Source organism: Rhinolophus sinicus, linkage group LG06, assembly GCF_036562045.2.
Source record: "Rhinolophus sinicus isolate RSC01 linkage group LG06, ASM3656204v1, whole genome shotgun sequence".
Classification (NCBI taxonomy): domain Eukaryota; kingdom Metazoa; phylum Chordata; class Mammalia; order Chiroptera; family Rhinolophidae; genus Rhinolophus; species Rhinolophus sinicus.
This window is the reverse complement of record NC_133756.1, coordinates 119,923,707-119,950,894: the sequence shown is the minus strand read 5'-3', so window position 1 is coordinate 119,950,894 and position 27,188 is coordinate 119,923,707. Positions and strand designations below refer to the sequence as shown.

The window sequence follows — 27,188 nt, the reverse complement described above, 5'->3', positions numbered from 1 at the left end:
CTGCCTACTGATGCCTCACAGCTGCCCACGCTTGGAGCCACCCAGGTGTGGGCAATGTCGGGGATACCCCAGCTCCAGGAGGAAGGTTAGTGCTGTGGGTGGAGGAAGGGACCAGGGACTTCCAAAGGCCCGGCCTAACTGATATCCAGCCCAGTCCACCAGAGATTTGGTCCCCAGTGGGCATGGTCTGCAAAGAACAATGAGGACTGATGTTTCTGGCATAGCTGAAGGCTGAGTCAAGGGACAGGGTGTTTGCCTTCCTGACAGAGCCTCTCCTGAGTTGAGGTGTCTCCAGTCTGGGCCATTGCAAGGGGCAATGAGCCAGGCTCTGAGCGCTCTCTGGATGTCTGCCTCTCCTTGGGGTGCTCCTTCATCTATGACTCCAACACCACCTTCCTGGCCTTGCCCTTGCTTGTCCCTGGCCCTCCCCAGATGTGTCCTCTTAGTGAGCTGGCTACACCCAGCCTGGCCAAAGCCACTCCCCAGATGGCCAAGCAGTTCAGTCACCAGGGGAAGGAAGGGCCAGCTCACACATCCTGAGCACCTACGGTGTGTCGGGCTGGCCCTGGACAAGCTATTTTGTGTGTGTTATCGCATTTCTTTCTCACAGCAGCAGCCTCATGAGGCAGCTATGAATGTGTTCATTTCACAGAGGAGGAAGTCAACGCTCGCTCGGCCCAGCAATGTGAGGATTCAAGCCCAGGCTGGTCTGACTCATGCCCGTGTCTCCTTCCTTCCCACCTGCTTTCTGCACACGCTCTGAATCACTGTACACAACTCCTCCCTCACCGAGTCATCCTCGCTGCTGCTCTATTCATGCACTCGCCAGTGCCCACCCAGTTGCACACACACTCCACGCTCATGGGCACCAAGGTGGGTGCACCTGCACAGCAGCCCTGACTGCCACTTATTAGTCATGTGACCTTGAGCAAGTCACTTAACTGCTGTGAGCCTCAATTTTCTCACCTCATTCGAGTTGTTATGAGAATTAAAGGAGATATTGTAATATTGTTAGTACCTTGCCTGGCCATAGTGCTCAATAAATGTTAGCTAGTTTTTAAAATTGTAGCTACTTTCATTATTGTACACATGCATCTTTGTACATTCTCTACACATGTAAGAAGCCATACGCAGTATACACAGGGCCACAAGGATCGCCGTGGATAACTACACACTCATGCAGGAATCCACAGTGAAACAGTCACCTGCTATAGCATGTGCCGAGGTTTGTGTGCCAAGGTGGGCAAGGATGCAGAATACCTGTGGATCAGAGGACAGGGAGCCAGGTCTGGGGGTCCACCCAGGCTGGTTGGGAAATAAGATTCATGATCAACGTGTGGTCTGCAGACCAATCTAGGACCTTGTTAGAACCTTAAAGCATCTTCCACACTCTACCCCAGACCTTCTGAATCCGAATCTGCATTTAATAAGATCCTCACAGCACCGAGGCAGAGAGGAGGGGAGTGGGCAGAGCTACTATCCCTGAGTGGGAGGGGCTGGCCCTGGGCCTGCCTCCATTCTCCAGCCTACTCTCAGAGCTGGCTGCTCTACCTCCTGGTTCCTCCGTGCTTGGGAGTGGTGCTAAGGAGTGAGGTTATCCAACTCAGACTTGGAAGGACAGGCTGGCCCCCTCAACCCTGTTAGAGAAGAATATAAATAGCAAGGACACTCCCTGGTCCTTCCGAGGCCTCTGACAGGCTGAGGCCGAGGAGCCACATCAGGGCTCAAACAACTAGTAGGGGGTACCTGCCCTTCAATCCCCCTCCTGAAAGGTGTCCATACTCATTTATGACTCTCCCACCCAGCGTCATGGCAGGGGCACTGCCAAAAGTCCAGCTGGCCTCTCCTGCCTTGAGTGAGGTGTGGGTTCAATCCCTTGGAGCCTTAGGAGCCTGAAGCCTGGGCCCGTGCCCCCTCCCTACCCCTGTTGGGGCTAATTTTAGGGCTGCCTTGACAGCTGCCTCAGCCCAACCTGGGTCAGTTCCCAGTTGCTCAGTGCCGGAGTCAGTTGGGGTCAGTTGGAGAGTGGGCCAGGCCAGCCCCAGCTTGGACTGCAGCAGATGAAACTAGGATCCTTAACCCCCTGCCATCATCTTCCCTGGAGAGCCCCCATCAGTGCTGACCAGCAGGATGGGATGGGAACTGGTCCTGCTCTCAGTCTCTGCAGACAGACAAACCAAATCCCATGGAAACCTGAAGTCACAGAGACCAGGGAGCTCAGGACCCTGAAGATCCTCTAGTTCAGCAACTTGGAAAAGGGCAGAGGGGCCAAGGTGTCGGTCAGCGTCACAAACAAGTGATGACAGAGCTGGGGTTGGAGCCTCCGTCTCCTGGTGCCCAGCTGGGTTCCAGGGCTGGGTAGAAATGTAAAGGGGCCTAGCATTTAAAATAGCCCATGGAGGGAAGCCCTGGCATTAGTGCCTTCCTGCCTGAGGAGTGCAGAGAGGGGTCCCTTCTCAGGGTCTCTTCCTGATGCCAACCCAATATGTGCTTCTTGTACCCTCTTGCTGTGCCCAACTATGGAGGTTTCAGGAGCAGATGGCACCTAAGAGAGGACAGAGGAAGGATTTTAGCCTCTGAGGACAAAGGGATGAAGTCCTTGCTCTGGTCCTTGGTTTCCTCCCGGATGAAATGGTTGTGGACCTACTCACAGACTGGTTCGGAGGGATAGAGGAGATGAATGGAGGATGGAAAGAGTGCTGGGAACTTCAGAGTAAACTGTGCCCACAAGGCTGCCAGCTGGCTGAGAAACTAGGCTCCCTCCTGTGGGGAAACTAGAGTCTGAGTGGCTCCCACAGTCTTCGCCCCCACTACTTCCATCTTCACCCTGTCCCTCACCCCGTGATATTGCAAGAGGAAAGGAGAACAGGGCTTGAAGCTGACCTGGACAAAATGCAAACAGGAATCACGGAGGGATGCTGTGCTTCTCCTCCCTCCTCCCTGCAGCCTTTGCTCCTTCTGTTTCCTCTATTCCTGCCTCTTTCCGTGCTCTTCTCACTGCTGTCTCCTTCCAAATCCCCTCTACCTCCCTAGCTCCCCATTCCTTCTTCCCGACTCCTCTGAATTCCCTCACCCTGGAGCGCTGTGCCCTGAACCCTCATGGCTCTCCGGGCTTGTGCCTGCAAGCGGGCGTGTGGGTGAGCATGTGTGCACACGGGGCTTTGCTGCTCATGGCGGGCACTCAATAAATATTTAACGACCCGTCTTAAATCCTTTTTGAAACAAAACTATGTGTCTGTGAGTAAATAGATAAACATTGACTTACTCTCAAAACACACACATGCACCCTGAGAAAAGCCTTGTTTATTCATTCCCCCCTGGGTAACAAGTTGATTCCTACTGTGAACTCTCCGGATGACTGAAGGTGGAGGAGTCTAAGGATCAGGAAGGAGGGAGGCATCTCAGGTGGGGGGAACACCTGGAGCCACGGCTGGGAGCTGCAGGAATGCTCCGCAGTCAGTGGCACAGCAGTGTGAGAGGAGCTGGGGAGGTTGGCAGTGTCCACATAAAGAATCACCTCGCATACCAGGCCAAGGAGCTGACTGTATCCTTGAGGGTGATGGGGAGCTATGGGAGGGTTTTGAGCAGGAGAGTGACGAGGCTGGATTTGCTGCCAGTAGTAACCCTCTCTGGCTGCTGCTTGGAGTACAGATTGAAGGCAGAGAAAGCAGTGACAAGGAGCCCTCTGCTTTCAAGGTGCGGGAGAGAGACGATGAAGTATGAACGTAGGTGAAGCTGCTAAAGGTGAGAAGTGGACAATCCCCAGGATGTCACAGAGGGATGGTCAGGACTGAGTGAGGGGTAGGAGGAGGGCAGGGAGGGGCTGAGAGGAGGCTCCATGATCTCGAGTTCCTGGCCCAGGTAGTTGGAGGTGCCCTTGCTGAGGCTGAGAGAGGAGCAGGTTTTGGGGAGGGTGCAGAGTTCAGCTTTGGACATACTAGGGAGATGGTATAACTAGAGATGGAGAAGGCTAGACCGGTCAGAGGGCTGGGGCCAGGCAAGTCTGGACAGATCCTCTCTGAGTAACATTCTCTGGATGACTTTGAAATGTCCCAGGTACCCCCAGGGCAGTGCCTCAGGCCCCACCCACCCATGGTCTCCATGACAGACAGAACCTGGACTTGGGCTCCAGGTAAGGACAGGGAATAAGGGCAGCAAAAGCTCTGACCAGAATGGAGGGGAGGATCTGGGCTTAAGAATAAGAGACACCCCCAGGGCAGGGCAGAAATGGGTGGTGGAGAGGTATGGGGTGGAGTGGAAACCAGCCAAAAACGGGCTTGGCCAGTAGACCTTAGAGATCAGTCAGCCCAAGGCCATCATTGTACAGACAGGCAGAACGAGGCCTAGCAAGGGGTGGGGACAGGCCAGGTAACATGGTGGAGCAGACAGGTCATCAACCCCTTGCTTAGGGCTGTGTCCTGGGCTACACCGGCTGGGAGTGGTTAGCTCGGTGTGACTCTGAGACTGAGCTTCCCGGCCATGCTCAGGTGTGAGCTTGTCTGGTCCAGAGGGGTGCGCTGGGGTAGACAGGTGAGAGCCCAACCGCCACCAAGCAGCATACCTGAAATCACCATTCCAGCCCTGCGCTGTTACTTTCTTAGTCCCAAAACTCAGGCTGGGCTGCAATCAGAGGAGGGAGTCACCCACCCAACCTGGGAGCTCATAGCCCAGCACAGATCCGTGCTCCTCTCAGACGCTACACTATGGGAGGGCTGTGGCGTCACGTAGGGGGTTCCACACAAAGTGAGATGTGATAGGGGCGATTTCCTTCAACAAATGCTTATTCAGCACGTACTCAGTGCCAAGTTCTGTTCTAGGATCTCAAGACAGTGAACAGGATTTATTTTTTAACTAGAGATTGACAGTAAACAAATACATAATATGTCGAGCAGGGAAAAGTGAGATGAAGAAACACAGAACAGGGTAGGGGTCGGCAATTTCAATAGGGAGCATGGATGGAATGGCTGCTTGACAGAGAAAACACTGTTCATTTGCCTCACTGACTGGCTGATTTTGGCCAAGTCCTTACCCCCACTTCCCGCCTCAGTTTCCCACTGGGAGTTGAGTTGAGTCATCCCTGAGAGACCTACCTGGCCGGGTTATTAGAAGGGGCTGAGGGGAATGGCCAAGCAACGAACCACCTGGAAGACCAGCTTCTCCCATGAGGTCAGCCCCACTCACCTGCTCCTGCCTATGAAACCCCCACCTCCCACCCCACCAACTCAACTCCTTCTGACAGGGAACCCAGCAGGAGCTGAGGAGCCAGGGCCTGGGCAAGGCTCTAGATATAGCCTGGCAGGTGGAAGTGACCCACATGGGGGTGTCAGGATCCAGGAAACTGCCTGGGGTGGGGGTGTGTCAGAGCAGAAACATGGAGACTCAGTACTGCCTTGCCTTACCTGGGAGGGCTCTGACCTTCCCTAAGCAACACACCCCCTCCCTAGGGTCCTGCTCTCCAGGAGGCCCAAGTTGCAGCCAAGGAATTATGAGGGGCCCAAGAGCTTGCTAGTGCCTGTCCCCTCTGGGCCTCTCTCGTCATCCACATATGAGGGAGCAATGGGGCTAAATAACCCTCAATGTTCCTTCCAGTTCTAAGTTCCTGATCGGTTGAGTATGTTGCAGGCGGCCCAGGACCTCTCTGATGGTTCCTTGGAGGCTCAAGGCAGAGGTGAGTGGCAGATTCTGAAATGGGAGGTGGGGTGGGGAAAGAGTTACCAGGTTTAGCAAATACAAATTTGAATTTCAGATAAGCAACGAACAATTTTTTAGTATAAGCGTGTCCCAAATATTACTGTGGGGACAGAGTCCCAGAGAGCTGTTTCCAGGCTCTCGGCCTCATGTGGAAAGGTGCTGGCTCGGGTAGTAGATGGCCATCAGCTGTAATCAGATAGGCATCCGCTGTGGTTGGCCATTAGCTCTAACCAGTTAGCCATTAGCCACTAAATAACTGCTGTGGCTACACTAGGGGGTTGGTTGATTGGCAGAGATGCCAACGGCGGATTGCAACTAGCAAGTGCGGTTAGCAAGCAGATTGTGGATTGCGGGTGTGTTGATCCTACTTCCTGTGTCCCACCCAGCCCCCAGCGAGACTGGGGTGCAGGAAGACCTCTCAATGGGGTACTGGTGGATGTGAGTTTTTATGTCTTGACCAGCCACCATTGAGAATATAGTGGTATGACTCCCCTATCCATGGCTCCGTTGTTCCTTTTTGGCCTCACCATGTCCTGTGTTCTTGCGCAGGGAGCGGGAACTGAGACCCTGCATGACACCCTGTGTGACGGCACTGGACACACAGCAGTGATCAGGACAGACACAGCCCCCCAACTCCACGGCGCTCACAGGCTAGTGGGGAGACAGACATACAAACAATCATAAAACAGGGAGATAATTGCCCTTTCACAAGGACTGAGGAGCCCGTATGAGTGGAGGCTTCACACAGGTGGGGCCCGTGTTCTGTTTTATTCAGGTCCTACCACACAGCAAGCTTCAATCAACATTGGTGGAAGAAATGAAAGTGCTGAGGGGAGATGAAAAGGGGAGGACTTCGCAGGAGACCTTCCACATTGGAGTTGGAAGAAGGACCTTCCAGATGGAGGGAAGTGCACAGATGAAGCCCTGTCTTGTGCAGTGAGCAGTGGGGAGAGAGGTGTGGCTGGCATGGAGGAGGATCAGTGCAGACCAGGCTGAGAGGTCACCACACAAAGGGCCAGAACTGGGCAGCTGTCAGGTGCTGTGGATCCATGACCCGAGGAGGCTTCGTATCATGGGGTGCCAGTTCTCAGAGAGTGGCCTGTCCTGTGAGAGTCTACGTTTCTAGAGGACAGCGGATGGGTCTTCCTCGTCTCTCATGCCCTCTAGGACTGGGTTGAGAACCCAACACAGGAGATGGATTGATTGAGAGCTGAGGGATGGATGCAGCTGCTTGAGGCTGGCTCAGAGAACAAGTTACACTGCACTATTCTCTCCCCTTGGGCATCAGATGTTGCCGGGGCAATTTTAGTAGATGATCACAGTCACTCAGCAATATTAGGAAAGATGAGTGACTTTTTGCCCTACATGGAAGCCTTTGTGGCATTTAGCATGTTTGTCCAGGCCCCTTCACAGCCATGATCTGGGATAATGAAGTGACAGTGACAGGTGATGTCTTCCTACCTGTCACTGCACCCCACTGAATGAGCCAGGCTTCCTACAGACATCATTTCCAGTGCCAGATTTAAAAAGAAGAAACAGACTCAGGGAGTTTGGGTGCTAAGGGTTTAGGCTAAGCCAGGATTTTAACTCAGCTTTGCCCAATGTTGAAGCTCCAGCTCCTGTTACACTTAGCTGCCCTTGTTTTTTTTTTAAAGTAGTCTCTGAGATGTTTGCTTATTTTTGGCACTCAGAAAGTCACTCCAGCTTTATGCCATTTTGATCTTTGCTATTTATGTTGCAGATGCCGTCAAAGCTGTTGCTTGTCTGTGAACTTCTGTAGTGGCCTTTGCCCAGAAGCAGTACACTACGGAAGGAGAGAAGGAAGCAGGATGGTAGGGATGAAGCTGGCTCATCCTGAGGTTTATTGGCACTTTCCCTGGGTGCCCCACCCTTCCTCCAGCCTGCAACCCTGCCCTGCCCTGAGTCATTCGGCTCCCCAGCACTCTTGGGACAGCGAGGCCAGTGCATACAGCAGTGTTCCTGCTCTGCAACCCAGCCTCACACCATCCTCCCACGCCTCACCCTGGAAGTACTTCATTCCCTCGGGGTATTCAATGACCACAATCTGGCCCTACTGCCAGGCAAGTTTCTTCCTGGGTGTGGGGTGTGCCATGTCTTCCCTGCTAGACTGTGAAGGCCTTGAGGACAGTGTGAACTCCCAAAAGGAATATATCTGCCAAGAACGATTCCTTGTGGTTAACTGTGCCCAAATTCATAACCAGAGTCTAGCAGCCATTACTGACAGAGGCTTCTCGTGCACTCTGCATTTCAGGGAAAAGACACGGACTGAACTTCCAACCTCCCGCACTGGTCTTCTTTTAAGACCCCTTATAATGGAGTTTCTGGTATCATATTTTGACCAATGGACTAAGACCTGCCTGTTCCAATCAGAACTGTGCAGCTATATCCTCATTTGCAGCTATATTAACTAGTCAGAGCTGCTCCATAACAACCAGTCAGAACACACAATTTTCACCAATCATGACTGTGCAATTTGGACCAATCAGTTGTGCAAAATTTGATTCTTCATTTGTATAAAATGGATCGATCAGGAACCAAGGTGGGAAGTTTCTCTATAAAAGGTAGCCTCCCCTTTATCTTAATGGAGCACACTTTGGTTTCTACCAGAGGCTGCGTTTCCCAATTTGCAAACTGTTTACCTGAATAAAGTTTCTCCTTTTTCCACACATCAGATTGGCAATTTCTGTTGACAACAAGGACCTTGCATTCTGTAATTTGTGTGCTTGATAAGCACTTAATCACAGTCTTTGCAGAGAATCCCTGCCGTTTCCTGCTTCAACAGTGCTTGGCTGGAACCAAGTACTCGACCTCCACCCCTGCCAGCTGCTCAGAGCCAGCTCGCCACCATTTCCTCACAGTGCCCTCGAACTGTCCCAAGGTCCCGCTGTAGTTGCATCTCCTTAGCCACCCACCACGATAACCACAACTTCCTTGCAGGGCTTAGAACTACCCTAGGACTCAGAGGCCATAAATCTGGAGCTCTGTACCTCCTACACATAACTATCCATGTCTTACTACTTTGACCTTGATGATGTGGCTTTAAAGAACTTTGCCAAATATTTTCTTCATTAATCTCATGAAGAGAGGGAACATGCTGAGAAACAGGTGAAGCTGCAGAACTGATGAGGTGGCCAAGTCTTCCTTCAGGATATCAAGAAACCTGAGCATCATGACTGGGGAATGGGTTGCATGCAATGGAGTGTGTGTTACACTTGGAAAAAAGTGTGAATCAGTCAGTACTGGAGTTGCACTAACTGGCCACTGACAAAAATGACCCTCCTTTGTGTGACTTCATTAAGATTCATTACCTGAACGAGCAGGTGAAATTCATCAAAGGATTGGATTACCATGTAAGCAACTTGCACAAGATGGGGATTCCCAAGTCTGGCGTGGCAGATTATCTCTTTGACAAGTAAACCCTGGAAGACAGTGATGAGAGCTAAGCCTTATGCTGGCTTCCCATAGCCACTGTGGTGACTTACTTCCCTGGTCACCAAGGTAGTGCATAGATGTCGGGGTTACCTTTACCTTTTCTGTAAGTTGTACCAAAGCATTCACTTATGCTCATTCACTTATACTATTCCTTCAGATAAAATAATTTGGTACCCCTCCCCAATAAGCACCTGCTGTGTGCCAGGCCAGTGCTGGGTGCCAGGGTACAATTGGGGTTGATGGATCCTGAGACCTCCAGGTACACTCTGGCTGCCCCCTGCGTGTACCGCCCGGCCTCCTCATGGTCCTTCAACTAAAAGGCTAATGTCTAGTGCACCATGTACACTCCAGAAGCTCAGGCCACATCAACCCACGTCTTGGACCCCCCAGACCTCCCTGGCCTCTCCACTGGCTCCAGGATTCAGCCAGTCCTTTCTCTCTATTCAGTCTTCTCTATCCTAACGGACTTATGGCCTTGGTGGCAGGTGCCACTTCCCTGGAGTCTGTGGACTTCTCATCAGCTTCATCCAAGAACCTTGACGAGAGCCTGAGACCTTATACCAAGTACTATGCTAAGCACATGACATGAATTATCTCTTCCTCCAACAATCCTATAAAATAGACATTATTATTATCCTTATTTTACAGCTGTGGAAACTGAGGGTCATAAGTTTTAGGTAAATTAAGAAGTGGTGAAATTCAGGATTTGAATCTAGGGTTGTCTATTCCAAACCATTCCTCTTAACCTCTACACTGTCCTGCCCTGCGTTTGTATCTGAGAAAGGCCTCAGTCAAAGGCATCCATGATTTCTTCACGTACCAAATGGAGGAATGTTTGCTCAGTAAAAAAGGAAATGACCTCTTGTTAGTTAGTGGGCAGGAGCATCTGTGGATATTATGTTGGATTAAGGTATCCCACTGTTGACTTAGAACATAAACATCAGGTCCAAAACTCCACCCTATCGGCAGACAGGTGTCTCATCTAAAGTTCTTCCTGGTATAAGTCCCCTGGGGAAGATGCGTTGTCCAGGGCCTGAAAAGCAGAACTGCTGTGGGGTCCTAGGCTACGGAAGAGAGACCCCTACGCTCTGAATCTGGATTTTTAAAGGTATTTGTATCTACAGGTGTGCTCCCAAGTCAGGAAGTGGCAGGTCAGGAACTTGGAAACCAGGGTCTCAATCAGGCAAGGCCTTATTTTTCTCCCTGGGATCAATGAGCACCCGGAGAACAAGTGTCACCGGACACTGCAAACTGTTTCATAGGTCACACTCCACTCTGTTCATTTCCCTATTGTTATCTCTGTCTGAACGGCCTTGTGGCAGCCCTTGTGAGGATTTTAAAAGGATGCATTTTTTTAGATAACATTTTAAAATAAACTTTAAAAATAAACTCTGTAAAATAGTAGTTTTATATTTATAGAAAAGTTGCAAAGGTAGTACCTAGGATTCTTGTACACCCTCACCCAGTTTCCTCTGTCGTAACATCTTGTATTTGTCACAACTGAAGAACCAATATTGATACGTTATTATTAACTAACTGCAGTCCATACTTTATTTGGATTTCCTTAGCTTTTGCCTAATGCCCTTTTTCTGTCCCAGGGCACTGTATCACATTAATCAGCATGCCTCCCTACCCTCTTTCTGCTCTGGGACAATTGCTCAGACTTTTCTGCTTTTGATAACCTTGACAGTTTTGAGGGGTATGGGTCAGGTATTTTGTACACTAGCTCTCAATGTGGGTTTTTCTGATGTTTTTCTCATGATTAGATGGAATTTAGAAGTTCTTGGGAGTAAGACCACACAACTAACATGCCATTCTCATCACATCAGATCAAGGGTACCTACTATTCACTACTGTGAATGTTAACCTTGATCACATAGCTAAGGTTATGTTTGTCTGGTTTCTCCACTGCAAAGTGAGTAAGAGGATGCATTCTGTGTAGTATTAAGCCAGACCACTAAGATGGGAGGGGCAGCACCCCTGGAAGTCTGCACGGTGGTGATAATAGTAACCAACCAGTAGGAGAACCAGCAGCATGGAAGGTGGATCTCAGGGGGCAGCTCACTCTTAACTTTAATGGTTTGGGGCTCTACCAGCTTTAGCAGCTAGCAAGTCTCATTCATCTCAGTGTCTCCAATACCCACACAAGGCTGTCTGCTGAATGCATTGGACTTTTTTTTTTCCTTTTGCAGATGCATTTTTTACATTGAGGTGAAATTCACTTAACAAAATCAATCATCTTAAAATGCACAATACATTCAGTGGCATTTATACATTCACAGTGTTGTGCAACCACACCTTCCACTAATTGCAAAATGTTTCATCACCCCAAACGAAAACCCCATATCCATTAAGTAGCCACTCCCTATTCCCCTCTCCCTTCAGCCCCTCCCTGCACCTAAACTAGAATCATATAATATGAAACCTTTTGTGTCTGGCTTCCTTTACGTAGAATGAAGTTTTCAGGTTCATCTGCGTTGTAGCATGTGTCAGAACTTCATTCCTCTTTATAGTTGAATAATAGTCCATTGTATATATATATACCACACTTTGTTTAACCATTTGTACATTGATGGACCTCTGGGTAGTTTCCACCTTTTGGCTATTGTGAATAGTGTTGCTATGAATATTTATGTATAAGTATTTATTTTAGTACCCATTTTTTTCAATTCTTTTTTGTGTATACCTGTGCATGACTGGATGGTTTAAAAATGTGGTATTTCTTCACAGGTTTTAGAAAGCTGATCAAACATTTGCTGGGGCTCTGATTAAAGGGATTTCTGTCTTGGGCCCAGCTCAGGTTATCATCTTATCAATAGGTTGGATAAAGACATGACCCACGTGTATCAAATTCACCCATGACAAGAAGCCAAGAGGGAGAGCTAAAAGTCATAATGCAAATATATAAAGAGGGTAAAGTATCAAGTGTTGTGTTAGGTTTCTTTAAGTGATTGTCCAAGCATAGCATGTAGAAGAACTGGTTTACCAACAATTATGCAAAAAGAAGCTCAGAGTTTGAGCTGACCACAAGCTCTACATGAGCCAAGGCAATGGCTACCAAATGAGCAAATGCAAATGTAGGCTGCATTAACAGAAGCATAATATCTGGAACGAAGAAGGTGATTGCCCTATTCTGTACCACATGCTCCCAGACCCACCTGGAGCTCTGACGTTCCTCTGACATGCTGTGGTATACTCTGGGCCAGGAGAAAGTGACCAGACTATGGAGACCTAGAAACCAGGTCACGTGACAAGTTGGCAGAGGACTCAAGTGTAGGCAGGATGGCTAAAGCAGGGTCTTTGCTGCTCAGGGTTGGCAGGACTGGTCCCTGGGGAAGAGGGCTTTCTTCCTATCAGGGTGTGATTTCCCTTCCTTGTAGGGCTGGGCGTATGGAATGAGCAGGGAAAAGATTCAGAAGAACATCAGGTGAGCCCAGGTGACTCTGAGCTTCAGTTTTTACCTGGGATTCAGGTGACTTTCCTCGGGTTTTTGAATATTGAGAAATAGAGCTAGTCTGAGGGGAACAGAGGTGCCGAGAGAATGAATCTAGTAGTGCTGCTTTTGTCTCCTCCTCCTTCTCCTCCCCGTTCTTCACTTCCTCTCTTATTCCTCTCCTCCTCCTCCCTCCCTCTCTTCCTGCAGACTGGCACCCAGCACCATTCTATCCTGGGAAGAGGCAGGTAAATTATACTGGTTAAGGATTTTTGTTAGAATAATGGGCTTAAATCAACAGGGATTTAACTGGCTAAGTTGTGAAAATCCAGAAAAATGCTTCTGCCATTATGGTGAATGAAAAAAAAAGTATACAATTATATATACATTATGACTAGGTCAAAATGTATAGAAAACTCGAATATTATAAAACACACCAAAATCTTAACATCAGTTATCTGTGAGGATTAGGAATTTTTTATTTTGTGTTTTCTATATTTCTATATTTTTCAAAGATTTTGTAATGAAGAGGCATTATTTCTGTAGTCAGGAAAAATAAAAACACCAATTTTGTTGTGAATGAATTTAACTGGGCTAGATGCAGGGTGTAATGGAAGTAGTGCCTGCAGTTTTCGCCTGGCCACTTCCTGCCCAGCCCTGGGCTGGCTGTGTGGCACCCCCACCTCTTATCCCCACTCCCAGTGGTTCTTCTGGTCTCCTGGACTTCCCCACACAGGGCCTTATTCCCAGCAATCACGTGGGAAACTTTAGCAAACACATGACATTTTGCTTGAAGAGCCATACAGATGAGTGATTCTCGAGTACGAAGGAGAGCCATAGCTCACTCTCAGGTAGAAAAAGCCCCAAGGGGTGGGGAGACCACAAAATGGGCAGAGCCAGTGGTAGTAGGCAGCTGTCAGGATGGAGCAGGTCTCTCCTCTCCCGATGTCACTGCAGTTGGCTCTCAGCCTGGATGGAACCGCACTGGCAAGAAACATGGGTTGCCAGTGTGGGTTTCCTGAGGAGCGAGGGGCAGTGTGTGTAGCTCACGTAGTCTCTAGACATCACCCTGTGAGAATCTGGATTCACTGAGCACCTCCCTAGTGCCACCCTGGGCTCACCCTTTAGACACATTCATTCAATCCACACATCAAGCCCACCACCTCGATGTCATTACCCCATGTTGCCTATAAGAAAATTGAAGCTCAGAAAGATTAAGGAACAGATCACCTACGCGGCACACAGCAGAGGTGCACTTAACCACTACTGCACACTGCCTCAAAATAGTCTCCAGCACGTCATTTTCTGCTCGGTAAGACGACTTATATCTTGCCCTTCTTGACTTTGATGCGACCCCACTGATAGCTTGGTTATTGCACGTGATGACATTTTAACTGTAGCCGTGGAGAAAAGTTCTCCTTCTCACTTCCTCATCTCTCAGGGATGGCAGAGTGCTGGCTGTGACAGTTGCAGCTCTGGCTCTGATGGGTTGGTTATTCTGGGCCCTGGGGGGAGGGGGCATCTCTGTGGCCTTGAAGATGAGAAGAGACCCTCAAGGAACTCACATAAGGCAGGTCTCAGGTCCCAGGATGGGGTGAGTTCCTATTGCTGAGGGCATTGTGATCAGAGCCTGCGTAGGACAGTTGCGACTCCTCAGAAGGGCAGTTGGAACACCTGACCACAGAGGGCCTTTCTATCCTTCAGATTCTAAGATTCTACAATTCCAAGACTCTCAGATATTGATAGAAGGTAGTGGCGGGGATGTGTGTTGGTGCCTTCTCTCACTTGGTCAGAAGCTTTCCGAGCCTCAGCTCATGAACTCAGGGTTGTAACCATGGGCATCCTTGCCATATGCCAAGAATGGGACTTGTGTTTGTGTGGCTCTTGGTCGGCCATCTCTTGAGGATGAGAGAGACTAGCCCTTGGGGCTCAAGGCACAGCTCTCTCTGAACAAATTCTAGAAACATTTTGTATTACGTGTTAGGGGGACGGGTTGCCTGGGCTGGGTGCTGGGGACACAGAGAGGGGACCACCAGTCCCAGACCTTTCATGGAGGCAGACAGATCCAGAGCTGGGGGCTCGATGCTAAGGAAGAGGAACACATCAGGGGATACAGGAGCCAGAGGAAGGACCCCTAACTCTAGGGACATGTACCCAGGGACTTTGAAGAACTGGTTCTTTACTCTGTCCAGTTCCACCTTCAACAACCTGTGGGGCCCATGCTGATGGCCTCAAAATAGCCAGGGTATTCTGAGCCTGCCCACTGCCCAGGCCCTAAGTGCACTGAGTCATGGCAGCCCGGTTCTGATTGCTGGACATCTGGAGAGAGTAATAGCTGCCTTATGTGGCCCATTGGGTAACTGAGAAGAGGCTAGCGGTTTGTGGGCATTGAGTAACTGCTGGGCTTCCTGAAATTTCAAGTTTCTTTTTGGACCACTCCCCGTCTTCCTCTTTCAGGGTCAGGCTGGGGGCTGGGGAGTATCCAGAAGCCCACATTCATTTATTTATTTATTCAGCAGTCACTTGCGCACCACCTCCCCTGCTCCTGCCTGTCCTGAGCTTGGGGGACACAGAGAGACATCTGTGGGGTTCTGCCCTCCTGGGTTCCCTGACTCAAATAATGGTTCCACTATCGACTCCTGCCACCAAGGCAGAAATCTGGGCATCAGCCTAGACTCCTGGCTCATACCCCCTTGCGTCCTACCTTCCACTTTCTTGTAGCGCCTGTACTTTCCCTGTTGTATCATTTATCCTCTTTTATCGTAAAAGCTCCATTGTCCATCTTCCCCTTCTAGACTCAGTGAAGGGAGGGACTATGTATATCTTGTTTCCTACTGTATTCCTGGCACCTGGCACAGTGCCTGCCACTTAGTAGATGCTCATTAAACACAGTTACATGAATTAGTCCTTTTAATTACATTTCCTTAATATTCCTTGGAGCCATACACTCCTCCCAACCCCCAGCCACAGCCTTTGCTCAGATCTCCTCCTTCACCAAAACTATCAATCAGCCTCCTCATTGAGCTGCCTGCCTTATCTCCTCCATTCAATTTATTTTCCATACTACAGCCAGAACAAGGCCACATTTCTGGGATGAAAAACAAAAATGATTGCAGATATGACCGATCAGCCCATTGTGAAAATGATCAGGAAGATACACAAAAATTCAAAACCTGGCAGTGATACAATATAAACTAAAGATAAGAGAAGGTCACAAGGCAAAGTGCAAGGGGAAAATTGCACTAACTAGATGGTAGATGGGAGCAGATTGAGAAACACATTCTTGGATGACACACCACCTGTTCCTCCCTCTGAAACAGAACAGCATGTGTCATACTGTTATTAGCTGTCCATGTGTCCCCTCCCCTTTACTGCAAGCTCCTTAAAGACGAAGACCGTATCTAATGTATTATACCTTGGTGTCTCTGGCACCTAGCACAGGAATTGGCACATAGTAGGCACTTAATAAATATTTGTTGAATGAATCAGAGGATTAAATGAATTAATGAGTGAAACCAGTGGTTCCAAAATAGATAAAACACTAATCCTCACTGCCTACTCCTCTCAAGAACCCGGGGGCAGCACTGACTGGAAGGACCTTTGGCTGTACCCCAACAACCCAGGATTAGCTTCCAAACCAGGCAGAGTGGATGAGATCACAGATTATAGGGCCAGGAAGCTTAGATAGAGTCCTGGCTCCACCAATTATTAGCTGTGTGAGCTTGGGCAAGTAATCTAAGCTCTCTGTGCCTCACCATTGTCATTTGTAAAACAGAAATAGTAATAGTACCAATCTTTGAGGGTGGTTATGAGAACTAAACTTATTTGTGTGTGTAAATTTAGTGCATATATTTAACGTATATACACACATACACATACATATATAAATTTACATAGCTGTACTATACTATATATACTATACATAATACGTAGTATATGATATAGATAGATGATAAGATATAGATATATAGTGCTGTTTAAGTGCCAGCTGTTACTGATAATGATGGTACTAATTCCCTAATCCATCCCATCAGCTTTTCTTTTTCTGTGTCTACACCATCTGTCTGATGGTGGAATTGAGTCTTCTCTGAGTAAGCACTGCATCATAAAATTGAGAGGGTCAGGAGGTGGTGCCTGTGGCTTTATTTCTGCCTAATCAAGAGTGAACAAAAACAATCAACAGGGTACCTGTGAAAATTGGTCTAAAGATTCAGATGAAGAGCTTGTTATCTCTGAAATGATCTATAAGAAACAGAATAAAACTCTAAAAGTCATTGGTTTGGTATTCTCAAAACAAACATGCACCCCAGGAAGCTTTGGTATAGTGATTATTTGCTAGGTGCCTCCCAAGTGGATAACAGATATGAATAGGCAATTCTTGGAAAAGAAAATGCAGGTGGCTCTCAAACATGGGAAAAGATGCTTCATCTCACTCGTAAAGGAAATGCAAACCAAAACTACAGCTCGACATGATTGTTCACCTATCAGATTGGCCAAAATCCAAGAGTTTGATATCACAGGGTTGTGAGATCCTTGTGAAATCCATTGCAGGGATTTTAAATCCCTGTGGGGATTTTACTTTGAAGAATTCACCCCTTACCTCTACTTTCAGCAATGTTGTTTAATTAACTGAGATTTCCTCCACTCCAGCTCCGGGGTGGCCTTGACTGGCTGAAGCCTGCTAAATTTCTCATCATCCAGAGATCATTAAAAATTAATGGGTGACCTTGAGTAAACTACTTAGCACTCTGAGCTTTGTTTCTTCATCTGTAAAATGCCGACAATAGTAGAGACTCAGGGATAGCAGCCAGCTCAGTGTCTAGCACATATTTAATAAATGATGTCTTTTAGTGACTTTGGTAATCGGATACTTATCAATTTAAATATATGTGCTTAACCTAATCTAAAGGCTTATAGAACTACAAACTAGAGCTCTAATCATTACAGAAGATAAAAACAAGAAAAATTTAGAATGTATAGAGAACAAAAAACACAGCAATAAGGAAGCACAAAAATAAAGAAGTAAAAGGAGACTACCTCAGGTATTAAATATATATACATAAATTAAGCTATGTTATTATCAAATGAACTCAAAAAGAGTCTGAAGGCTTTGGCTAGCAATAAATGACAAAGATTTCCTCAAGGGTCATAGGGTTTGCAAAATGGAAACGCAACTGGGTTATACCCAGAAGTGTTCTGAAGAAGAAAGAAAAACGGAGGATCCCTATAGTAAAAAATACATTCTTGAGAAGAGTCAGTCCTTCGTTCTTTTTTTTTTTTTTTTAAGATTTTTATTGGGGAAGGGGAGCAGAACTTTATTGGGGAACAGTGTGTACGTCCAGGACTTTTTTCCAAGTCAAGTTGTTGTCCTTTCAATCTTAGTTGTGGAGGGTGCCAGTTCAGCTTCAAGTTGTTATTTCAGTCTTAGTTGTGTGGAGGGCGCAGCTCAGCTCCAGGTCCAGTTACCGTTGCTAGTTGCGGGGGGTGGGGGGCGCAGCCCACCATCTCTTGCAGGAGTCGAGAAATTGAACCGGCAACCTTGTGGTTGAGAGCCCACTGGCCCATGTGGGAATCGAACCGGCAGCCTTCGGAGCTAGGAGCATGGAGCTCTAACCGCCTGAGCCACAGGGCCAGCCCAGTCCTTCATTCTTAATCTTTGGATTGGTCTGAGATGGTAATCCTCTAGATAACCAGTTGTCTGGATAATGGCTGTCAGGTGGTGTGGACACATCGTCAACATTCTTTTCTTACCTTTTCAGGGCGTCATCAGACAATTACCTGGAGGTTTGATGTATATTCAGGCATTGACACAAGACTGGAAAGTTCAAAAGTTTAAGTTCTCAGGCTAGTTAAAACAAGAATAGAATCATACCTCAACCTGCTTGATTTTAGTAATGTAGCAGCTTGACTATAGCGATTCCATTTTATTTCTTCACTCTGTCCCTCTCTGTTGAAGGCAACAATTCTCACAGTTTCCCGATGAAAAACAAAATTCAACTAGACTATATCCTACTTATAATAAATACTTAAAATAACACAGAATGTCCAAATGTATTAAAGATACACATGTAAAAAACGAGATCTAATAACATTAAAGGAAAACACGGGGAAGAAATCTTGGAGTAGGAGTTAATTATGGCTCAAAATCCAGAAGCCAAAAGAGAAAAGACTGATAAATTCAACCACTGAAAAATGAAAACTTCTACATTTTAAAAAAAAAAGAAAAACCTGTGGAAAGTCAAAATACATTGGGATAAATTGGGAAAAATCATTTTTAATTCAGGTGACAGAGGGATAATCTTCCAAAATTTAAAAAACCAGTAAGAATCAATAAGCCCAGCAAACCTAACAGAAAAATGTCTAAAGGATATAATAGAAAAGGAAATGCAATGGATCTTAAATAACTCTTTTGTTATGAAAAGATGTGCTCAAAATAAGAGAAATACAAATTCAAACTACACTGAGACATGATTTTTCACCTATCAGATTGGCAAAATTCCAAAAGTTTAATATCACAGGGTTGGTGAGATTGTGGGGAAACAGGTTCTCTCATACAGTGCTGATGGGAGCATAAATTGGTACAACCCCAATAGTGGGCAATTTGGTAGTAGTTATCAAATTTGCAAATGCACAATCCTTTTGATCTAGTAATAATATTTCCATGAAATTTCCTAATTGAACAGAGAAAGTATGTATATTGTTTGTACTAGCAAAATTGGAAAAACCCCAAATATCTATTAATAGAGAACTGGTTAAATACATTATGGTTCAGCTATACAATAGGATACTATCCAGTCCCTAAAAACAAAGAGGAAGCTTCCAATGTATTAATTTAGAAAAATCCCCAAGATACAATTAAGTGATAAAATGCAAGATCATGTGTATTGTAAGCTATGCTTTGTGTTTTAAAAAAATAAGTAGAAATACACGTATTTGGACAAAGAAACTCAAGAATACACAAGAAACTACCATATTTTGCCACTTACAGTACACACCCACATTTTTGTCCCAAACTTTCAGGGAAAAGAAACCTTTTGTTTTAATTTTTTAATTCAAATTTTTATTTGTTTACATTTAGGTACTTGTTTTTTTGTATTATAAAGGAATTTTAGCATTCATTTTTCAGCATATTATGGTACAAGAAATTGTATGTAACAAATAATTACAAAACACAAGAACAAGAGCAAGGTACAAGAAATTTTATGTACTGGTAAAAAATTTACAATATTTATGCATCATAGGCCAAGAAGTCCGTCACTGCCAGTTCATCGTTAAGTTCAACAAAACCAATTATCATATTCCACGGTATTATTTTGCATACGGATATCATTATTGATTTATAGAGTTACACTTTTAACTCATAAGCATAAATAAAAGAATTGAAAACATTTATATAGATATGGAATTAGTACTACCCATATAAATGCTCCAGTAAATGAGCATCCTTATTTTTCCCTCACAAATTTGAGCAAAAAAGTGTGCATTACACACAGCAAAATACATAATAAAACCACCTTTTAGTTTAGGGGTGAAGGGAGGGAGGAGTGGGAACTGAGTAGAAGTATGATGTGAGATGGAGAGAGACTTTTCTCAATGTGTCCTTTTTTCCTATATTTTTAAGTTTTGAAACATGTAAATATATTAATTATTCAAAATTTTAAGTAAAAAGTTAAATGACAAAGAAAATCTACATTGAAAACACAGACAAAGCTATGTTAAGTAAGTGCAAAGTAAGAGATGGTGATATAAGAAGCAATAAAAATTGTGGCTAAGAGCATTCAATGGGTCAAAAGAGGGATACTTTTATTTAGTAAAAATATATAATCCAGGCCAGCCCGGTGGCTCAGGCGGTTAGAGCTCCATGCTCCTAGCTCTGAAGGCTGCTGGTTCGATTCCCACATGGGCCAGTGGGCTCTCAACCACAAGGTTGCCGGTTCGATTCCTCGAGTCCCGCAAGGGATGGTGGGCTCCGCCCCCTGCAACTAAGATTGAACACAGCATCTTGAGCTGAGCTGCCGTTGAGCTCCCAGATGGCTCAGTTGGTTGGCGCGAGTCCTCTCAACCACAAAGTTGCCAGGTTCGACTCCCGCAAGGGATGGTGGGCTGTGCCCCCTGCAACTAGCAACAGCAACTGGACCTGGAGCTGAGCTGCGCCCTCCACAACTAAGACTGAAAGGACAACAACTTGAAGCTGAACGGCACCCTCCACAACTAAGATTGAAGGACAACAACTTGACTTGGAAAAAAGTCCTGGAAGTACACACTGTTCCCCAATAAAGTCCTGTTTCCCTTCTCCAATAAAATCTTAAAAAATAAATATATATATATATATATATATATATATATATATATATATATATATATATAATCCATGAGGAAGACTTTAAAATAGATGAAATAGAAATAGGAGAGGTTGATATAAACAAAAAAGTAGTAAGAGACGCATCATCAGTTGAGTAAGTTATATATGGATATACATTATTTAAAATATGTATGTATGTATGTGTGTATATATAATATATAACGTATGTATAACAACTAGACTAGTAAAATATCAAAAGATAGATCCTAAAAAGAGAACACACATCTTTTTTTCTTGTTTTTAAAAAGATTTTATTGGGGAAGGGGAACAGGACTTTATTGGGGAATAGTGTGTACTTCCAGGACTTTTTTCCAAGTCAAGTTGTTGTCCTTTCAGTCTTAGTTGCGGAGGGCACAGCTCAGATGCGGGAGTCGAACTGGCAACCTTGTGGTTGAGAGGACATGCTCCAACCATCTGGAAGGACTGGCAACCTTGAAGACTGGCAACTGACTGCCACAAGAACTGGCAACCTTGTGGTTGTGGTTGAGAGAACATGCTCCAACCAACTGAGCCATCCGGGAGGCAGCTCAGCTCAAGGTGCCGTGCTCAATTTTAGTTGCAGGGGGCACAGCCCACCATCCCTTGCGGGAGTCGAGGAATTGAACTGGCAACCTTGTGGTTGAGAGCCCACGCTCCAACCAACTGAGCCATCCGGGAGGCAGCTCAGCTCAAGGTGCTGTGTTCAATTTTAGTTGCAGGGGGCAGAGCCCATCATCCCTTGCGGGACTCAAGGAATTGAACTGGCAACCTTGTAGTTGAGAGCCCACTGGCCCATGTGGGAATCGAACTGGCAGGCTTCAGAGTTAGGAGCATGGAGCTCTAACCGCTTGAACCACCGGGCCAGCCCGAGAACACACATCTTTTTAAAAACCTATAGAACACATATAAAGTAAGTTCTAAAAAATAAAATAAACATAAACTATAGACTTTAATTAAATCAATGTCCTCTACATACCTGCAATAAAACTAGAATTCATAACACAAGTTTAAACAATTAAAAGAAACAACCCTCAAACCTAAATATTCCCATAAAAAGAGAAATTAAAAATTCAATTACCAACTATTTATAAAATAATGATAAAGAAAATTTTACATATCATAACCTGTGTAATGTAGCCAAAGCTGAATTCAGAGGGAAATCATAGCCTTAAATACTTATGTTATTTAAAAACACTGACAATAAACAAAATAGACATTCACTTTAATAAACTTGAAGAAAAAGAACAGAAAAGCTACCCCAAGATAATTAAGAGGAAGAAAATAATAAAGATAAAGCAGAAATGAATTACTTAGTAAACTATAGAACTGAGAAATAAATTCAGGTGCGTTTTAAACAAGCAAACAAAAAAATTCTGTAGTGTGGCATATAAAACTCACCATTACTTGGCTGTTTTGGTTTATCTATCCCTTAACATGACACCCACCCCCTGACCCTCATCCCCCCCCCCGGCAATCCGGCAATCCACCACCCACCACCCTAACCCCATCCCCACCACACATTACACACTCAACTCCTGCTGTTCCAAACTATGGACCCCCTGCTATCTGAACTCGGGGACCAAATAGATTGATTCAGATAAAATGTTTGAGAGGGGGCTGGTATCTTGTCTGAGCTCTTGTTCCTTGCTTACCACTGTCATCCACTAGTGAAGTCCACCTGCCCTCTAAGGCCCAGCTCAAATGCCCCCCCCTCCAGCAGGCTTCATGGATTCAAACTACTGCTCAAACCAGAGTAGGATCCTGCAAGAGGAATGGGTAAATCCAACACTTGTGGCAGAGTGAAGGTTAAATCCAACTGTGGGGGTGGAGGAAAGCTGCCTGGTGGAGGCGGCCTTTGAGCTGGTTCATGAAGGAGAAGGAGGATTTCAGCCAGCACTGGACAGGGGAAAGGGAACTCCAGGAAGAAGGAAAAGCCTGAACAAACACAAGAGTGTGTGTGAAAAGACTGAGTGGTTTGGAGGGTGGTGAGATGTCCCATATGACTGGGGAGTGGAAAGCTGATGGGAAGTGGGGGCAGAGGAGTGTGTAAAGGTCATTGGAGCAGATTACAAAGGGCCTTGGATGACACACTGAGGGGCTTATGCGTCCTTCTCCCGGGGGTGGTGGAGAGTAGCCAGAAGTTTCTGAACAGGATTGTGAGGATGGGACTGTCAGATGGTCAGCTGCCTGAGCCCCACTCTCATTGATGTGGGGGAAAGTGGGATGGTTGGGAGCCTAATGGGGGATTCCTTAGGCTCGCAGCCTCCTAGGAGGAGCTGGAGAGAGGTGGTGTGGGCAGCGCTGACTCTGGAGGCCAGGGGCTAGGGGAAGGGGCCCAGCCCTACGTCTGTTTTTCCTCCTTGACTCAATTACCAGCTCCTGCATGCCTTCCCTTTACCCCCATCACAACCAGGGAGGGGCTGGAAGGCAGCTCCTGGCACATCCCCACACCGTGGGGCTTTTCTGTCACCCGTCTGGCCTGGCCTCCGCAGGGGCCTCTGTGGTCAGGTCTTTGTGTCTGCACAGTGGCCCTCTTTGTCCTGAGCAGCATTCCACACACACACGCACACCTCCCTCCTGTTCTCTCTCTCTCTCTCTCTCTCTCTCTCTCTCTCTCTCTCTCTCTCTCTCTCCCCACCCCCAAGCCACACCCCCAGACTGTGTTACAAAAAGCTCGAGTTTTGCAGAGAGAAGGACCAGGATTCTTATCTTTGTTCCCCATGGAGTCTCTGAGCAAGTCATTTGGCTTCTCTGAGACTTTGCTTTGGGGTCTGTGAAAAGGAGCTGTGCGAGGAATCCAACTCCTGGCAAGAACTGGTCTGCTACCCAGTGCTGAGACCTAAATAAAAAATGACGTCCACGGGGACCCCTACCCAACTCTCGTGCTGTCCACTGGACCTCCTGCTTCCAACTCCAACCTCATCCCACCACTGCCTGGCCAGCTGGCCGTCATTCTCCCATTCGACAGATTAGGAAGGCCTGAGGACAGGGATGGCATTATGGGTGTGTGACCTATACAGTTACACAAGGCCACAGGCCTCAAAGGACCCCGAACTAGACCTCATGCTCTGCTATCCTACCTTAAAATTCTTGCTGGTTTGTGAACGAGGGGCCCATATTTTCATTCTACCCTGAGTCCCACAAATTATGCAGCTGGTCCCACTTGTGGGGAGGTGGAACAGAGGCTTGCCCAAGCCTGGACTAGGCTTCCTGCCTTGCAGGCTGCCTCCCTTGAGTGCCTGCATCCTGGCATGCCGAGAGCCAGAGCTTACAGGCTGCACTTGGCATCAGAGGCCTGGCCCCTGCCTGGGAAACTTGAGGAGCACAGTTCCCGGTTGGTGAGAGAGGCAGGATGGTCCAGGCCTACGCAGCAGTCCAGAGAGCAAGCAAGACAAGGCTGCTGAAGCCAGCCCAGCCCTGTGTAACCGGAGCTGCTGTGTGGGTCCAATGTCATGTCTCAGCCATCACTCCGGGAACTCAGCAGGGCCTTCCTTCCCAGCAGGTTGCAGTTCCAGGGTCAGGCACCCTACAGCAGATTCATAGTGTGAATTGGAACATTCACTTCCCCTTTCTTTTCCCTCTATGTAAAGTGGTAATGACAACACCTACCTCACAGGGTTCTGGGAAAGATTAAATGAGATACTTCAACACAATGACTAGCACAAAGAAAATGATCGCTAAATATAGTTCTTACTCATTCGCTCGCACAACAGATATTCATGGAGGCGGACCAGGTGGCAGGGGCAGTGCTAGGTGCTTGGCATTTAACTGTGGACAGGATGAACCCTAGCTCTGCCCCTCAAAGAGATTTCCCATTGGATGGGAAGATAGACATCCACAGTGACAACAGTGTGGTAAGTGTGACAAAGGGAGGTACCTGATAAGGTGCCTGGGCTGGGCCTTAGAGTAGCCATGTTGGGGAGCTAGGAGAAGGGGCAAAGGGCAGAAAATCATGAAGGGGTATTGCAGGCAAAGGAAGCAGCAAGCAACAGGCAGGAGGCCAGTGAGAGCCCAGCACTACAGCATGGCTGGATTAGAGGCAGGAGGTGAGGTGGGAAGACCTGGTCTGGCAGGCTGCAGAGCCCGGCTTTATCTTGAGGGTGTTGGGGCTACCAGACGGTGTGAGGCAGGCAATGGCCTGGAAAGCCAGGCCATTTTCTGCCCTTTGCCCCTTCTCCTAGCTCCCCAACATGGCTACTCTAAGGCCCAGCCCAGGCACCTTATCAGGTACTTCCCTTTGTCACACTTACCACACTGTTGTCACTGTGGATGTCTATCTTCCCATCTAATGGGAAATGTGACAGAGATACCACCCTAGCCTGTGAAGGAGGGCTTGCAGGTGTCATGTCCCAGCTTAGTGAGGAGGCCCGAGCTGGGGCCTGGCCTCCACCCCCAGCACAGGTTCTCAGAGCAGGTTTTCTCAGGGAAGATGACACAAAGCGAGAGAGGGAAGATGAGAAGGCTTGAGAGAGCCAAATGCCTCCTCAGGGTTAGTGAGACCGGAAGCCTCCTAATGCACGGGGAGAAGCACTCTTGGGTTGCCCTTCTCTATCCTGACCTGCTGCTGCTAATGGATCCTCTACTCCATGCCCGGTCCCATGGCTCCATTCGCCTCTTTGTGGGAACCCTTAGGGGCCTGGGCCTTCATCACTAGCCTTCTTGGCTGCTTGGTTGGAGAGAGGCTCCCTTAGTGCTATTCCACCCATCCAGATGGGGCCATGTGTGAGGTTTGCTGTGGGACTTGCTGGGCCTCAGTTTCCTGGCTGGGTCAATGGGTCTCAAATAGCCGTGGAAAGATCTATATTTTGTTCAACAAACTCTTACCAGAAAATATAAATAAATACAGAGATAAAAGCTAAGGTGCTCAGGTTGAAGTGGAATAGGGGCTCCTCGGGCAGCCCCAAGTTAAGGATGGACTCAGCTGGGGGGTTTGGAGCCTGTTGGACTTGATCTCTAAAGCCCAGGGTAAGATGTCAGGGGTCTTAAACTTCCCGCCCCTCAATAGAGGGGATACTAACCCTCAAACCCAGGCGGCTCAGGACAATGGGCAAAACCCTGAGGAACAAAACCTCAGACAGGCCAGTGAGAAGGGGGTTATTATTACCATTTTGCAGAAAAGGAAACTGAGGCTCAGAGAAGAGTCTGAACCTGAACGCAAGGCTGAGGGGTTCAAGGCCAAGTCCCTTTCCTCGGCTCCTCAGGCCTCACTAAGCCTCCTGTTGTGCTAGCTCTGACTCTGTGTGTCTCAGTTTCTTTGGCTGTAAAGTAAGGGAGATGGGCCAGAGCAGGAGCAGGACCCTGAGCTGCCTACCCTCAAGTCGGCTGCAGGTGGAAGCAGAGCCTTGGCTCCTCGTCTTGGTATCAAAGGAATTTTTTTTCTCTGTCTACATAGCAGTTACAGTAGAGATCGGAAGGGAGAGGAGAGAGGGGTGTTGGTTGGGCCTCCAGTGCCCTGGGGGACTTGCCCACACCAGGACCCCGAGGCCCAGGCTCCATAATAAGTAGGGGCCGCGAGGATTTCTAGTCCCCTAGAAGCTGTATAGATCAGCTTGGACAATAGGTGGTGGAAGGAGACTGGACAAGGGGCCTTTGTGTCTTCCAGGCGCAGGTCTCTGGAGGACTGCAGAGGAGGCTCAACTACACAGGGCTGTGTGTCCACTCTACTTCTGTTCCTGGCAAGGCTGCAGCCATCAACCTTCCTGGGCGCCTCCTGGGGTCAGCAGCCAGGCGCCAGTCAGCTATGGAGCCCAGCAGGACCCAAGGCCCTAGGGCTCTGAGCAAGCTCCTTGGCCACAGTAAGAGGCCTACTATGCACGTGTCTGGACACTGACTGTCCAAAGCCCTGACAGATAGACACTGATTGGCAGAAGGGTGAATGTGATTGCCTCTATTTCACAGAAAAGAATGCCCCGAGAGGGACTGGAACTGGGTCAAAATCTCCCAGCGTCAGTGCTGAAGCTGAGCTACAACCTACTCTCCTGACAGCTAGACCAGAATGAGAGAGCAGGGGGCATTCATTCATTCATGCATTCCACAACTCCGGGGACCCCTGGGACCACAGGAGGAAGAAGGCAGACCTGGTCCCTGTTCTCCTGGAACTCACAGTCTACGAAAGAGACAAACATAGGGTCCCTGACCACCCAAGTCTGTCAGTGAGGTTGAGGGCAGAGAAGGGAGTGTGATGCATGTGGCTGGAATCGTCTGAAAAGGCAGCTCAACCCAAGCAGCTCAAGGTTGAGGGACCAAAAAGAGTAGGGTGTTCCAGAAATT

At 47.4% G+C, this 27,188-nt stretch overlaps 1 long non-coding RNA gene across 2 annotated transcripts in view; it reads left to right on the top strand.

The window, feature by feature from the left end:
- Positions 1-8,378, top strand: part of LOC141572225 (uncharacterized) — a 44,260-nt gene extending 35,882 nt beyond the window's left edge. Inside the window, exons 2-4 of one of the 2 annotated variants that reach the window (XR_012497491.1) lie at positions 4,057-4,132; positions 5,590-5,668; positions 6,467-8,378. This is a non-coding gene — a long non-coding RNA (uncharacterized LOC141572225). The remainder of the gene's footprint in view (positions 1-4,056; positions 4,133-5,589; positions 5,669-6,466) is intronic. The other variant, XR_012497492.1, reaches the window with a different exon arrangement.
- Positions 8,379-27,188: the final 18,810 nt, after the last annotated feature.